The sequence below is a fragment of the Microcaecilia unicolor genome, chromosome 5 (assembly GCF_901765095.1).
Source record: "Microcaecilia unicolor chromosome 5, aMicUni1.1, whole genome shotgun sequence".
Lineage (NCBI taxonomy): Eukaryota > Metazoa > Chordata > Amphibia > Gymnophiona > Siphonopidae > Microcaecilia > Microcaecilia unicolor.
The window spans coordinates 25,627,499-25,641,663 of NC_044035.1; positions in this window are offsets into that span (position 1 = coordinate 25,627,499).

Below are 14,165 nucleotides of genomic sequence, written 5' to 3' on the forward strand. Positions count from 1 at the left end.
ACTTTTTTTTTGCCACGAAGGCCTGATCACTGGACATATCCCAGATGTTTGTGTATGCTTCCCTCTACAATCACAATTCCTTCCAGCATTTGACCCTCTCTGGACCTTTCCATTTGCTTTGGCGACGTGCCAGAGGGCTTAAACTGAAAAGAAGACCAGAGACTTGCATTTATCAGGTTTGGTTGTCTTAGGCCTGTCTGTAGCCAGCTGATTCTGCTCAGTGCTAGGGTTACCATATGTCCTGTTTTTGGACTTCTTCAGATATGTCCTCCAGGAGTTTTAATTTTTAGGGAAATGTCCTCTTTTTCTTTTACGTGCCTACGACCAACACACCTATCCACGTAATGAGAGAAACCATCTGTGGGGATGCTAAAGAGAGAGAAAGGCATTGCTGATCCCCTCTTTGTTCCCTGCTGGTTGAATCTGTCAAAGGAATTTTGTTTGTGTAGCACGACTTTAAGCATATGTCATGCGAAGACTTTCACACATATCTCAGAAGCCAGCCAAAGTTGGTGAGAGACATGCACTCTTCTGATAAGTATGCTTGGGCTCAGACTCACTCAAATTCAAATCCTGAAGTTTTTGAAAAATAGATTGTCTACTGCTGTACTGTAAGTAAGTCACTGTTTGATGCGTGTTCATTAATTAAAGGCTACGATTAAATATTTCTTTAGCTAAGGCAGTGACAATCCTAGGTTGGCTGCCACCTGGGCCGGATCACCGATGCGTGCCCCCCCCCCCCCCCGGGTGCAGCATGACCCCCCCTCCTGGTGCCATGACACCTCCCCAGCGCATCAACCCCCCCCCACCCGGGGTGCATTCTTGGCTGCTGGGAGCAGCCGCGCGGCTCTTGGCTTCGCTGGCTCCCTGCTCCCTCTGCCCCGGAACAGGAAGTAACCTGTTCCGGGGCAGAGGGAGCAGGGAACCAGCGGAGCCGACAGGCCCTTGGTACGCCGCTGAGCTAAGGTAGAAACCATTTTTATTTTTTTCTGTCCTCTTTTTTTTGTCTCCACAAATATGGTAACCCTACTCAGAGCTATATTATGCTTACCATTATTAATTATCCCCTTATGCTCATGTGCTTCCCTGTTGAGAATTCCAGTCAGTCTAACCTAAGGGTAAAATGTTTCTCTTTCTTAATATTCAAATCAAATCAACATTTAACAACGAAATAACAAACCTAGACACAATCATCAAATGATAATGTAACAGCAATCAAGCTTAACGTAATGCAAAAACATCTTTACAGCAACAGCTGAATAACATGCGATCCCTTTTTTTTAAATTTTACACGAAGACTCCCCACCCTTCCTCCTCAGTACCATAATTCCTTTCAAATTTAACTGTAATATACAAGATTAACCCCTCCCCCGCAAACCTACTTTATCCCAAATCTTAAACATACATTGAGATGACCGGGCGTCTGGACTCTTATGACCCCAGGCCATCTTTGAAAAGATAACGTCCAGTATTCCCAATCCTTCCTCCCCTGCCCACTTGTTTTCCAGTGAAGTTAAGTATCTTCTTTTACTTCCACAATGACTCTTCATGTTGTCGCTGTGACTTAAACCTGTACATACAGGGTGGTGCTAGGGTATTGGGCATCCTTCTGCCTTATACTTCCCTTACATTAATTTTTTTTTGCCCCTAGCACCCCCTCCCCTCCTGAGATTTTGATAATAAACTCAAGAATCATGTAAAAATGTATAATTGCAACAAACAGGAAGAGGCTCTTGATGTCTGCTGTTCTGTCCTCTGACAGCCTTGCACTAGTTTATAATCAGGCTCATTTTCAAAGCACTTAGCCTCCCAAAGTTCCATAGAAACCTATGGAACTTAGCCTCCCAAAGTGCTTTGAAAATATGCCTATGTGATTCTAAAATGTGTGTAATGCTTTTACTGTTGTTCTCATTTCTAAGGACTTTCACTGTTGCAGTTTCCACTGCAAAGATACGGGAGCAATGCATTGTGCGTAACGTAGTTCACAGGCGATGCAGCCACACTTGCTTATCTGTAGAAGAACTGGTATCATTGGTTGTGCTGCTGCCTAGACCTCTTTTCTCTCTCAGCGAAGCTTGGCTCCTGTGTCTACTTGCTATCATTTCCTGGTCAGTCTTACTATCTCTGTCCTGAGAGGTCAGCCAGGTATGACCTTCCCCCCAATCGAGAGCCATCCTCTAGGACCCCTTGCTACCTGATGGCAGGCTCTGCCCACATTGGTCTTTACCTGCTCCTCCCTGAGCCTGTGTGAGGCTTCAAGACCTCTTTGTCCCTTCAGCCATGAGGCATTCACCATCTTGCTACAGACATGAGGCATTCGCCATCTTGCTTCAGACAGCTCTGTCCTGCTGAAACTCCTTGCAATGAACTTGGTTTTTTACCTTGAAAATATCACCTCCCTAATGAGATATCACATGTTCCAGTCACTCAACTCTGAGATACTTCTATCTGCTCAACTATTTCTCACCTCCAACCACTGAAACAGCTCTCAGAATTACGGAGTCTCTGTGCCCTGGGGCAGCACTTCTGAACATCTGACTGTGAGTAAATTACCTGTGATTTATTCAATAAAAGAGACTTCATAAAAATAATAGAGACTTCAGGTATGACTGGTGTGCCAAGGTTATACTTTCAAGATATCATAGACTTTACAGTAACAAGTCTATGAGAGGCTTGAACATCTTGCAGCAAAATACAGGCAGGATAGAAGTCCAATAAAACTCAAATAAAAGCTCAAATTAGCTCTAAAAACATACTTATAAAAATGCAAATTATACATTCCAAAAAAACATACAAACATCTGATGGATTCCTATAGTCCAACATGCACTATCAATTTTAAGAGATTTTTTTCTCACTTTTACTAGTTATTAAGGGGCCCTTTTACTAAGCCATATAGGCACCTACAGGCATTCAATGCGCGCCAATTTGGAAGTACCACCCAGCTACCACGTGGCCCAGGCAGTAATTTCATTTTTTACGCTTGTCTGATAAGCACGCTGGAAAATATTTTTCATTTTCCAACATGTGGTGCTAACCGGGCGGTAATTGGCAGTGTTTGTGTGCTGACGATTACCGCCCTGTTAATGAGTGAGACCTTACCGCTAAGTCAATGGGTGGCGGTAAGGTCTCAGACCCAAAATGGTCGTGTGCCAATTTTTATTTTGTCGCACGTCCATTTTCAGCCAAAAGAAGAGGCTTTTATTACAGGCATGCTGAAAAATGGATCTGCGCGCATCCAAAACACGCACCTACTACTACTACTACTACTACTACTACTGTTTAGCATTTCTATAGCGCTACAAGGTGTACGCAGCGCTGCACAAACATAGAAGAAAGACAGTCCCTGCTCAAAGAGCTTACAATCTAATAGACAAAAATTAAATAAAGTAAGCAAATCAAATCAATTAATGTGAACGGGAAGGAAGAGAGGAGGGTAGGTGGAGGCGAGTGGTTACAAGTGGTTACGAGTCAAAAGCAATGTTAAAGAGGTGGGCTTTCAGTCTAGATTTAAAGGTGGCCAAGGATGGGGCAAGACGTAGGGGCTCAGGAAGTTTATTCCAGGCGTATGGTGCAGCGAGACAGAAGGCGCGAAGTCTGGAGTTGGCAGTAGTAGAGAAGGGAACAGATAAGAAGGATTTATCCATGGAGCGGAGTGCACGGGAAGGGGTGTAGGGAAGGACGAGTGTGGAGAGATACTGGGCAGCAGCAGAGTGAGTACATTAGTAAAAGAACCCCTAAATGTTTGAGTTCAGCACTTCCGTTTTGAACCAGTATAAAAGTAGCTTTAGACTCCAAGAGGGCAGATTCCACTGCATGACCCTAAGACCTGAAGCAGTTACTCTGCCTGTGCTGACTTGGATTGAAACTCCACGGTTCCATGTAAGTTTACCAGTTTTTTTTTTTTTTAAAGTTTTTGTTTAACTATTGGCTACAAATTGTTTTCCTTTTGATTTAGTCAGTTCACTGAGTTTTATTATGCATTCCTCAGGCTATCTTGGATGTATTTCTGCCAACCAGGAAGACAATTTGAAATAACCCTCGTTAGGTGGGTGTTCTCTTTAGACTTCACACACATGATTAATTACCTGTTGTGGTAAGAAATCACCCTTTGAACTTTGTGATTCATAGAAATCGTCTAGTTAAACACCATCATATGTTTGTATGTTTTTTTAAATATATAATTTGCATTTTTTATGAGATAAGTATGTTTTAGAGCTAATTTGAGCTTTTATTTGAGTTTTATTGACTGTGAGTATGAACACATATCATATGTATATGCAGTGTGTTTTTTTCTAGCAAAAAAGGTGCCGGTACTCAAATGCTAGGCCATCCTTCAGGGGTGGGGTGATCACTGAGGGGCCTACCCAGTGGCGTACCAAGGGAGTGGGCGGTGGGGCGGTGCACGCCGCTGGGGGGGTGTCGCGTGCCTGTCCGCTACGTTCGTTCTGTGCTCCCTCTGCCCCGGAACAGGTTACTTCCTGTTCCAGGGCAGAGGGAGCATGGAAATGAACGAAGCGGACAGGCGCGCGGCAGCCCCCCTCCAGCAGCGTGCACCCGGGAGGGGGTTCTTTCGCTGGGGGGGTGTCCTTTCGTCAGGGGGGGGGGTGTCACGCTGCACCCGGGGGGTAAGGCGCATCAGCGATCCGCCCCGGGTGTCAGCCCCCCTAGGAACACCACTGGACCTACCTACCCCACAATGGCCAGGCCCCCTGGAACCAGTCACAGAATCTATGACAAGGCAGAATTGGTGTGTAGAGCCTGAGCTCTTTCATTAAAACTTGGGTCATACATAGTACATAAGTACATAAGTATTGCCATACTGGGAAAGGCCAAAGGTCCATCGAGCCCAGCATCCTGTTTCCAACAGTGGCCAATCCAGGTCACAAATACCCGGCAAGATCCCAAAAAAGTACAAAACATTTTATACTGCTTATCCCAGAAATAGTGGATTTTCCCCAAGTCCATTTAATAATGCTCTATGGACTTTTCCTTTAAGAAGCCGTCCAAACCTTTTTAAAACTCTGCTAAGCTAACCGCCTTTACCACATTCTCTGGCAACGAATTCCAGAGTTTAATTACACGTTGAGTGAATAAAAATTTTAGCAGACAATGGAAAAGGTGCCAGTACTCGGTACCCCCCTCAAAAAAAGCCCTGTGTATACATGTGGTTTTTATTTGCTATTTGAAATTAGTAATATGTGGATGTTTTATTTTTTCTTGATGGTTTGTTGTATTCACTCCTGATGCAGCCATATTGGCAAAACATGTCCACGTTGTGACTTGTGACTTGTGCAATAAAGACTTTTGGACTTCTGTCTGCTTTGGTCTGTTCTCAAAATACATAATTGGGCATCATGAAGTTACTACTTACTTACTACTTAACATTTCTAGAGCGCTACTAGGGCTACGCAGCGCTGTACAAATTAACAACTAAGGACGGTCCCTGCTCAGAAGAGCTTACATCATGAAGTTAAATCTATAAAGGTTGCCAAAATGTAGATGTTAATTTTAAAATGACAATTATGTGTTTAATTTCCAGTATAGAATGCTAGTGTTTATATGCCAAATCACACGTGGAGAAACTTCTTGTGCTCCAAATTAGTTGTCAAACCAATAATCTCAATGGAGTTAAGTCTAACATATTTATAGTAACCAACCAGCATAGCAAATGAGGAAAAAAGACCTCAGACAACCAAACACTGGGGTACTTGTATCGTTCATAGGTCAAAATTTTTACTGCTTGCTTTAAAAAAAAAAAAATGTTCACCAGTGCTTTTATGCTTCTTAATATATTTATTACATTCTGTCGCAGTGCATTATAGCAGCCTTGTGCCATCAATACACTCAATAAAATGGTGCTACATTTTAACTAAAATGCTGACATGGAACCAACCAATCACATTGCTCCTTGGTCCTTCCTCAACTGCTACTGACCAACATGTCACATTGGGAACCCAAACAAAGTCCATAGTGTTTCCTACTCCCAATGATGTCAACTGACACACACCTCCGATGATACACTGCTGTTTTTATTTTGAATATGAGCAATGGAAGAATTCACAAAGCGCTTACTACTCCATCGTCCCAAAAATTGCAAAAACCATAAATCCATTCTTGCTTGCATGATGAATGGTAACATTGTAACATAGTAGATGACGGCAGAGAAAGACCCGCCCGGTGCATCCAGTCTGCCCAACAAGATAAACTCATATGTGTTACTTTATGTGTATACCTGACCTTGATTTGTATCTGTCATTTTCAGGGCACAGACCGTAGAAGTCTGCCCAGCACTAGCCCCGCCTCCCAAGCACTAGCCCCTCCTCCCACCACTGGCTCTGCCACCCAATCTCCGCTAAGCTTCTGAGGATCCATTCCTTCTGAACAGGATTCCTTTATGTATATCCCACGCATTTTTGAACTCCGTTACCTTTTTCATCTCCACCACCTCCCGCGGGAGGGCATTCCAAGTATCCACCACTCTCTCCGTGAAAAAATACTTCCTGACATTTTTCTTGAGTCTGCCCCCTTTCAATCTCATTTCATGTCCTCTCGTTCTACCACCTTCCCATCTCCGGAAAAGATTCATTTGCGGATTAATACCTTTCAAATATTTGAACGTCTGTATCATATCACCCCTGTTTCTTCTCTCCTCCAGGGTATACATGTTCAGGTCAGCAAGTCTCTCCTCAAACGTCTTGTAACACAAATCCCATACCATTCTTGTAGCTTTTCTTTGCACCACTTCAATTCTTTTTACATCCTTAGCAAGATACGGCCTCCAAAACTGAACACAATACTCCAGGTGGGGCCTCACCAACGATTTGTACAGGGGCATTAACACCTCTTTTCTTCTGCTGGTCACTCCCCTCTCTATACAGCCTAGCAACCTTCTACTTACGGCCACCACCTTGTCACACTGTTTCATCGCCTTTAGATCCTCAGATACTATCACCCCAAGATCCCTCTCCCCGTCGGTACCTATCAGACTCTCCCCGCCTAACACAAACGTCTCCCGTGGATTTCTACTCCCTACGTGCATCACTTTGCATTTCGTTGCATTGAATTTTAATTGCCAAACCTTAGACCATTCTTCTAGCTTCTGCAGATCCTTTTTCATGTTTTCCACTCCCTCCTGGGTGTCCACTCTGTTGCAAATCTTGGTGTCATCTGCAAAAAGGCAAACTTTGCCTTCTAACCCTTCGGCAATGTCACTCACCTCTTTATGGAAAAGCAGTAGAGACTGAAAGACATAAATGATGACTAAACAGCGGAAACTAAGCAGAAGACATTTTCATGTTTGTCAATAACACATCTTTCTACTTTTTAGGAAGTTGTGCAAAACATGGCTATTTGAGTCTGCTTTTATAAACAGTGTATAAATATTTACAAATTCATAATACTCTTAGTTACATGATGATTTTATGGGCTTGTCTGAACTAACCCTATATTGTGCCGTTTAACCATTAATTCTTAGTATGATGATGTACGGAATTGGTACAATGATGAATTGCTATTACTTTATGCTATCTTTCGGTATTATTTTAGTGCCCAAGTTGCGTGGAATTTTTCTGCTACTGTAACCTTTGTTTGCCCAGTGAGTATCAGGGTGAGTTACTTTTAGTAAATTTAAGAGTTTGTAGAGAGATCAGGGCTGGGACCAGCAACAGCTGGGAGGTCAACTGGCACAGCAATCCACTCACTCAGCATTCATTCATCCAATGTCAGCCAGGCCAGATGTTTAAATCTGAACTACAGGTTTACTTAACTTGGATGATACAGAAAAGCTTGGAAGAACTCCTCAGCATTAACTATATATAGTTAGTAGTATAACAAAGTAGTTTATTATTATTTTTTTTTTGTTACATTTGTACCCCGCGCTTTCCCACTCATGGCAGGCTCAATGCGACTAGGCCACTCCTCCACTGTTGCTACTATTTGAGATTCTACATGGAATGTTGCTATTCCACTAGCAACATTCCATGTAGAAGTCGGCCCTTGCAGATCACCAATGTGGCTGCGCAGGCTTCTGCTTCTGTGAGTCTGACGTCCTGCACGTACGTGCAGGACGTCAGACTCACAGAAACAGAAGCGTGCGCAGCCTTCTACATGGAATGTTGCTAGTGGAATAGCAACATTCCATGTAGAATCTCCAATAGTATCTATTTTATTTTTGTTACATTTGTACCCTGCGCTTTCCCACTCATGGCAGGCTCAATGCGGCTTACATGGGACAATGGAGGGTTAAGTGACTTGCCCAGAGTCACAAGGAGCTGCCTGTGCCTGAAGTGGGAATCAAACTCAGTTCCTCAGATCCCCAGGACCAAAGTCCACCACCCTAACCACTAGGCCACTCCTCCATACACTTAGTCTATAGAAGGTTTCCTCATGAATGCTCAGTCTGGTAGAGGCTCTTGGAAAAAGTCTTTTACAGTTTAACTCTCTCTGGACCTCTTCTCTTGAGGACAGCTGCTCTCGAAGTCTCTGTTAGATAGTAGGGTTTTCTGAGCTTCAGATACAAAGTACTTGTAGCTGGTTCCTTCCCCGATGGCACACATCTACTGGAATTCTCTGTCCTATTGTTTCTCCTGGAACCCTTGGAACCCCCTGGAACTCTGCAACCTTAATGCCAAACTCTACCCTGCAAGACCTTTCTAACTTTGAAAATAGAGTTACTCAAATTCAATCAAAACTTAATGCTCAGCTCAAAGACCCTCAAACTAAACTTCCTAAGGAAATAAGTTTCCCAATAAAGCACCCTGTCGCAGCCGATCGACCCTGGGATATCCTTCTCACCCATTTCCAAAGAAGAGGTTATCTCCACATTAAAAAAGCTACCACGATCCCACTGCACACTAGATACATGCCCCTCCTACTTACTCTCCTCAGTCCCATCATCCATGATCCACTGGATAACTGTAATGACTAATGGTCTTCTGGAAAAAGGCAGTTTGCCTGTAGAGATGAGCCAAATAGCCTTAACCCCCATTATTAAGGCATCTGGCTTAGATATGGCCATACCAGCCAACTACAGGCTCATAGCAAGCATCCCAGTCTTCACCAAGCTAATGGAATCTTATGTAAGCAAACAATTCTCAAAATACCTAGATGATCACTCATGCCTACTTCCCATCCAATTTGGCTTCAGAACAACCCACAGCCACAGCACAGAAACTTTACTGTTAGTCCTAACCTCGTATGTCAGATCTCAACTATCACTGGGCAAGCAAACCATACTGCTGCAATTCAACATCTCTGCAGCCTTCGATGCCGTGGACCACAATCTTTTATTAGAAAAGCTGAGTGAAATCAGGCTGTCGGGAACAGTGTTCAACTGGTTTAGAGACTTCCTGGTTAATAGGAGCTACTGCGTCCATAAAAACAACTAGTTGTCACAATTCTGGGTGCCACCTTGTAGGGTACCCCAGCGCTCCCCAATCTCACCACTCCTCTTAATATAATATGTTTATGTCATCCCTTGGGAATATTAGGCTGTTGAAAGGTGAACTCCTACTATCATTTGCAGATGACATCTTCATGCTGATACCAGTTTGTAGTAGCCTGTCAAGACATCACCTCTATACTACCTAGCTGCTTGGAACGCATTCAACACTGGGCTGCCGAGACTACATTGAAGCTGAACACGAATAAAACCAAATTGCTGTATTTTCACATTCCAAATGTCCTCGTCCCAAGTATGTGAACCTTACCTACAGGGTTATCTTTACCGGTGGAGAAAAAAAAAATCAAAAGTACTAGAAGTGATTCTGGATTCCGTACTATTCTTCGAACCACAGATCAATCATTTCTGGCAAAAGACATTCTACAAGCTTAAACAGCTCAAACTGATCAGATCCTACTGTGACCAACCTTCTTTCGCCCTGCTAGTTCAATCACTCGTTCTCTCTCATACAGATTACTGTAAAACTCTATACTTAGGCCTACCCACAAAATTGATATCCAGACTCCAACTAATACAGAACGCTCTGGCCCGGCTGATCTTCAGATTACGAAAATTTGACAGAATCACATCCTACTTGAAACAGCTACACTAGCTTCCAACCCAGAAGAGACTGCTATTCAAAGCTACCTGCCTATTTTTTCAAGTCATATATGGATCAACATCAGCAATGCTGACCAACATCTTTGAAGGTTTCATATTTGAGCACTCCACTCGACTACAACACCTCCTGAAATTCAGTACTCCAAGTGCGAAAATGTTCACTTCTTCAAATACTTTAATGCTTTATTTTCCTTCAAGATCATTCTCCTATGAAATTCCCTACCTACCTCAAGCCATCTGGAACTCTCCTACCTTACCTTTAGGAAAAAAACAGAAAACTTTCCTACTTGACAATTAACGACCAATGAGAAACTATGTATCACCCTGAGTGTTACTAACAACTAGTACAATACATAATATGTTTACGTAGAATATAAAACCAGTGCAATATGTTCATGCAGATTGTAAAATTGTTCTATAACTCTTTGTGAAATGTCTTCAGTAGAGAGATATGGTAGCCATGTTAGTCCACTTCTAAAAGCAGCCAATAGAAATAGAATAAAATAAAACATAGAAAAGAAAATAAGATCTGACGAAGAAGGGCTACCTTCGAAAGCTAATCAAAAAAGGATTGTTAGTACAATAAAAAAAGGTATCATCTTATTTTCTTTTCTATGTTTTATTTTACTCTATTTCTATTGACTGCTGAAATGTCTTCTAAACCACTGATGTAATGCTAGGAAAATCACTTAGCTCTAATGTAAACCGTGGTGAACTCTTTTGGGGATATACAAACAAGAAATTGAAATTGAACCCTTCTCTGATCCTCTCCTATTTCTTCAGGCTTGATCTTGATATTCTTTCTCTCTCCTTCCTTTGTAAGCTTTGTAGTGGACGGCTTTTCTCTTTCAGTAGATGCATTTTAGCATGCAAGGTAAGAACCAAGCCTCTTCAACCTTGCAGTAAAGGTGCAATGGCCTGGGAGCTGAAGACAAAGACAAAGCTACTCCCACTGGGCTTGGTATTTATACCCATATAGTTCCTCTCCAAAGGGTATCTCATTTCATTGCCAATCACAGGTAGGGCAGCCAGCCAGAAGTTGTGAAAGTATTCTAAGTCAAAATATCAACACCCAACCTGGAAGAGCTACTAGAAATCTCTGCTGTTCCTTCAGGGAGCAGAACCTAAGGGTCTTTACACTGTAAAGAGGGGTTGTAGGTAAAAAGTATGGGAAACATTGTCCTACATCCTCTCATATATGGAGGTTTCCGAAACCCAGGAGGCAACTCCTGTCTGGCAATAGCCAGTATCTTACTCCATGATGTTAATGTACTCTTCAATATCAATTTTAGTCTCCTATAATATTCTTGACTTATTGTTTTCTCTCAGCAATATCTGCTTGATAGTTCTTCCTCTAGTCCTAGATATTTATATACACCTTCCTGTTCAAGTTCCTTTATCTCACAGTACAGCCCGACCAAACTCAGGATCTTCGGATTCTGCTGAAACCAAATCTGTGACCAAAATCGGCCGCTCGGTTAAAGCTGCTCTCCTGGCGGCAATCACCCCTGATCACTCTCCTGTGCTCCTCTTTCCCACCCAACCATCCTTAGGCACTCTTCGGGCCTACCTTAGTAACACCCTGGTGGTCTACTGGTCTCTTCGGGGGCAGGAACAAGTGGGGTTCCTGCCCCGTGCTGTTGCTCTAATCCAAATGGCTCCCATGGGAGGTCCCAGCAGCCATTTTTTCCACTGGAACCAACACAGGCAGGAGTGAGTCCTCTGTCCGTACTAGTTTCAATCGGAAAATGGCTGCCGGGACCTCCGGCGGCAGTCTTGCAAGGCTGCTACAGGAAGTCTCAGCAGCTATTTGGATTGAAACAGCGTATGAAGCAGGAATGTTTTTCCTTCCTTAGGTATACAACATTATATGTATTTTCAAAAAGGCTAGCTAGGAAGTCCATACATTCAATGGAAAGTAACATTATTTACCATTTCTGTATAATTTTATTTATATCTATGTTCTAGTATGGTCATATTCCATTTTGACTTCTATCTGTACTGTGTCAAGATATCTCTGTATTTATTTATTTACTTTATATATGTACATAAACATTTTTATTTATTGTTTTTAGACTCCTGAGACAGGCCACTTTTGGCTGAAACACAACTCATGTCAAGTCCCAGCTGTTGAAAACAAAGCTTCAATACATTGGACATTGTCTGTAGTTTAGTCTTTTTGTCGTCCTCACTGTGTTTAATTTGCACCTATTCTGGTGTAAGCGTTTATGCTAGCCATAGAATACTTTCCTTTATAGACTACTAGTATAACCAGGTACATATGCACATGGGTGCGTAGGCGTAAGCATTTTTGCCACTCATTGAACCAGTATAAATGTGTGCACCCAAGTTCCAGTGATACACGTGGAACCTGTACCGGCTGATATTCAAACCAATTTAAGCTAGGCTCCACCCCCTAACCTCCGATATTCAGCGGCACTAAAGCAGACAGTGCTGCTGAATATCGCCTCTGATCAGCCCCAGATAAAGTGGGCAGGTCAGGAACAGTACTGATGGCGGTGTTAGGGATGAGCCCGGGGTTATGCGGGTGCCAGCAATATTCAGTACTGGCACCCCCATAGTTAAGCGGGTTAAATTAGGGCAGCTTAGCCATTTTTAGGACCTACCGCATGAGTGAGGGGGCTTCGCTCCTGCCCCTCAATCACACCCATGGACCACCAAGAACATCAGGTAGGTTGGGGGGGGGACTATCTAGACCTTGAGGGGGGCTTGTCCAGGGAAAGGGAGGGGCTTTAAGTATTGCAGGCTGAAGGCAGGGGGGGTAGGAGAGAGGGGGCTTTTTGAGAGGCCAGGAAGGTGAGCGGCTTTCAGGGGCAATAATAGTTATGGAGTCCTGGTCGATATTCAGCCAGGTTTTCATAACTGTCTTATGCAGGTTATGTAGTTCCTTCTGTGATGGTGTCGTAGGATGATTACTAGAAATAGATCTATACCTGGCCACGGCCCTGAGCTTTGGAGCAAGTTACCCAAGTGAGATCAGAGAGATCACTTGCTATCATAGCTTTTGAAAGGTGATAAATACTTTTTTTGTTTACTCAATATTTAATGGATCCGTTGGCTCATAGATTTTTTTCTGGCTAATCTATTGTAATTCAGTGGGATTTGTTCAGCTATTTCTTGGTTCCGGGATCCGCCTTGAGCCTTTATAGGTAAAGCAGAACATAAATCTCGACATTAGATTAGGCGGGCCCCAACTGAATATCTTCCGGGACCCCCATAGGCTCCGGCGGCCATCCCCATAACATTTAGCCCTCAATATACAATGCCGTGCCTGGACATAGCTTGGCACTGAATATTGGGGGCTAATCTAGGCAGCAATGGTCAGTGTTTAAAAAAACGCTGGCCGCCGCTGGCTAAATATCGGGCGGATAGTGCTCTACAAGTTACATGTGTGAGATTCCCATTCAGATTCCACCTATGTGTACAGCTACCTGTAAAGTACATACTGTGTAAGATATTGTGTTAATACCGGTGTAGCACTCAGGCGGAATTTTGACATTTATAGAATTACCTCCTTACGAACTTTCTCTACGTTGCAGACCACCATGTTAACGAGTGTGCCGTTTAGATTGCTTGAATGCAGGCATATATTTACAGTTGGAATCTCTATGCCTGCTTAGCATGTGAACAGGGCTGCCGAGAGGGGGGGCGGGGGGGGGCAGGCCTGGCACAGGCAAATTTCTTCCTATCTGCTTCTGGGACGGGTCTGTCTTCTCTTGAGGTTGGTCTCTCTCCTGCTCTTGCTGCATGCAACCCAGGACTCGGATAATTGCATTAACACGATATCCTGGGCGGCACGCAGCAGGAACAGGAGAGGACAGTCAGTAAGGAGGCGGGTGGTGCAAGTGGGGGGGGGGGCGGTATTGCGACCCGAGTGGGGGGGAACAGTGGTCCAGTCCTGCCCCAGGCCTGGATGGGTCTCTCAGCGGCCCTGCACGTGAATGGAGAGAAATACAAACAGCTGACCTATCACCGTGAAGGACAGGCATATTCAGTGGTGTGCCGGAGCAGGCTCTCACAGGCTCGCAAGAGCCGGTTGTTAAATTTTTAAGAATTCTGGGAGCCGGTTGTTAAAGTAGGGC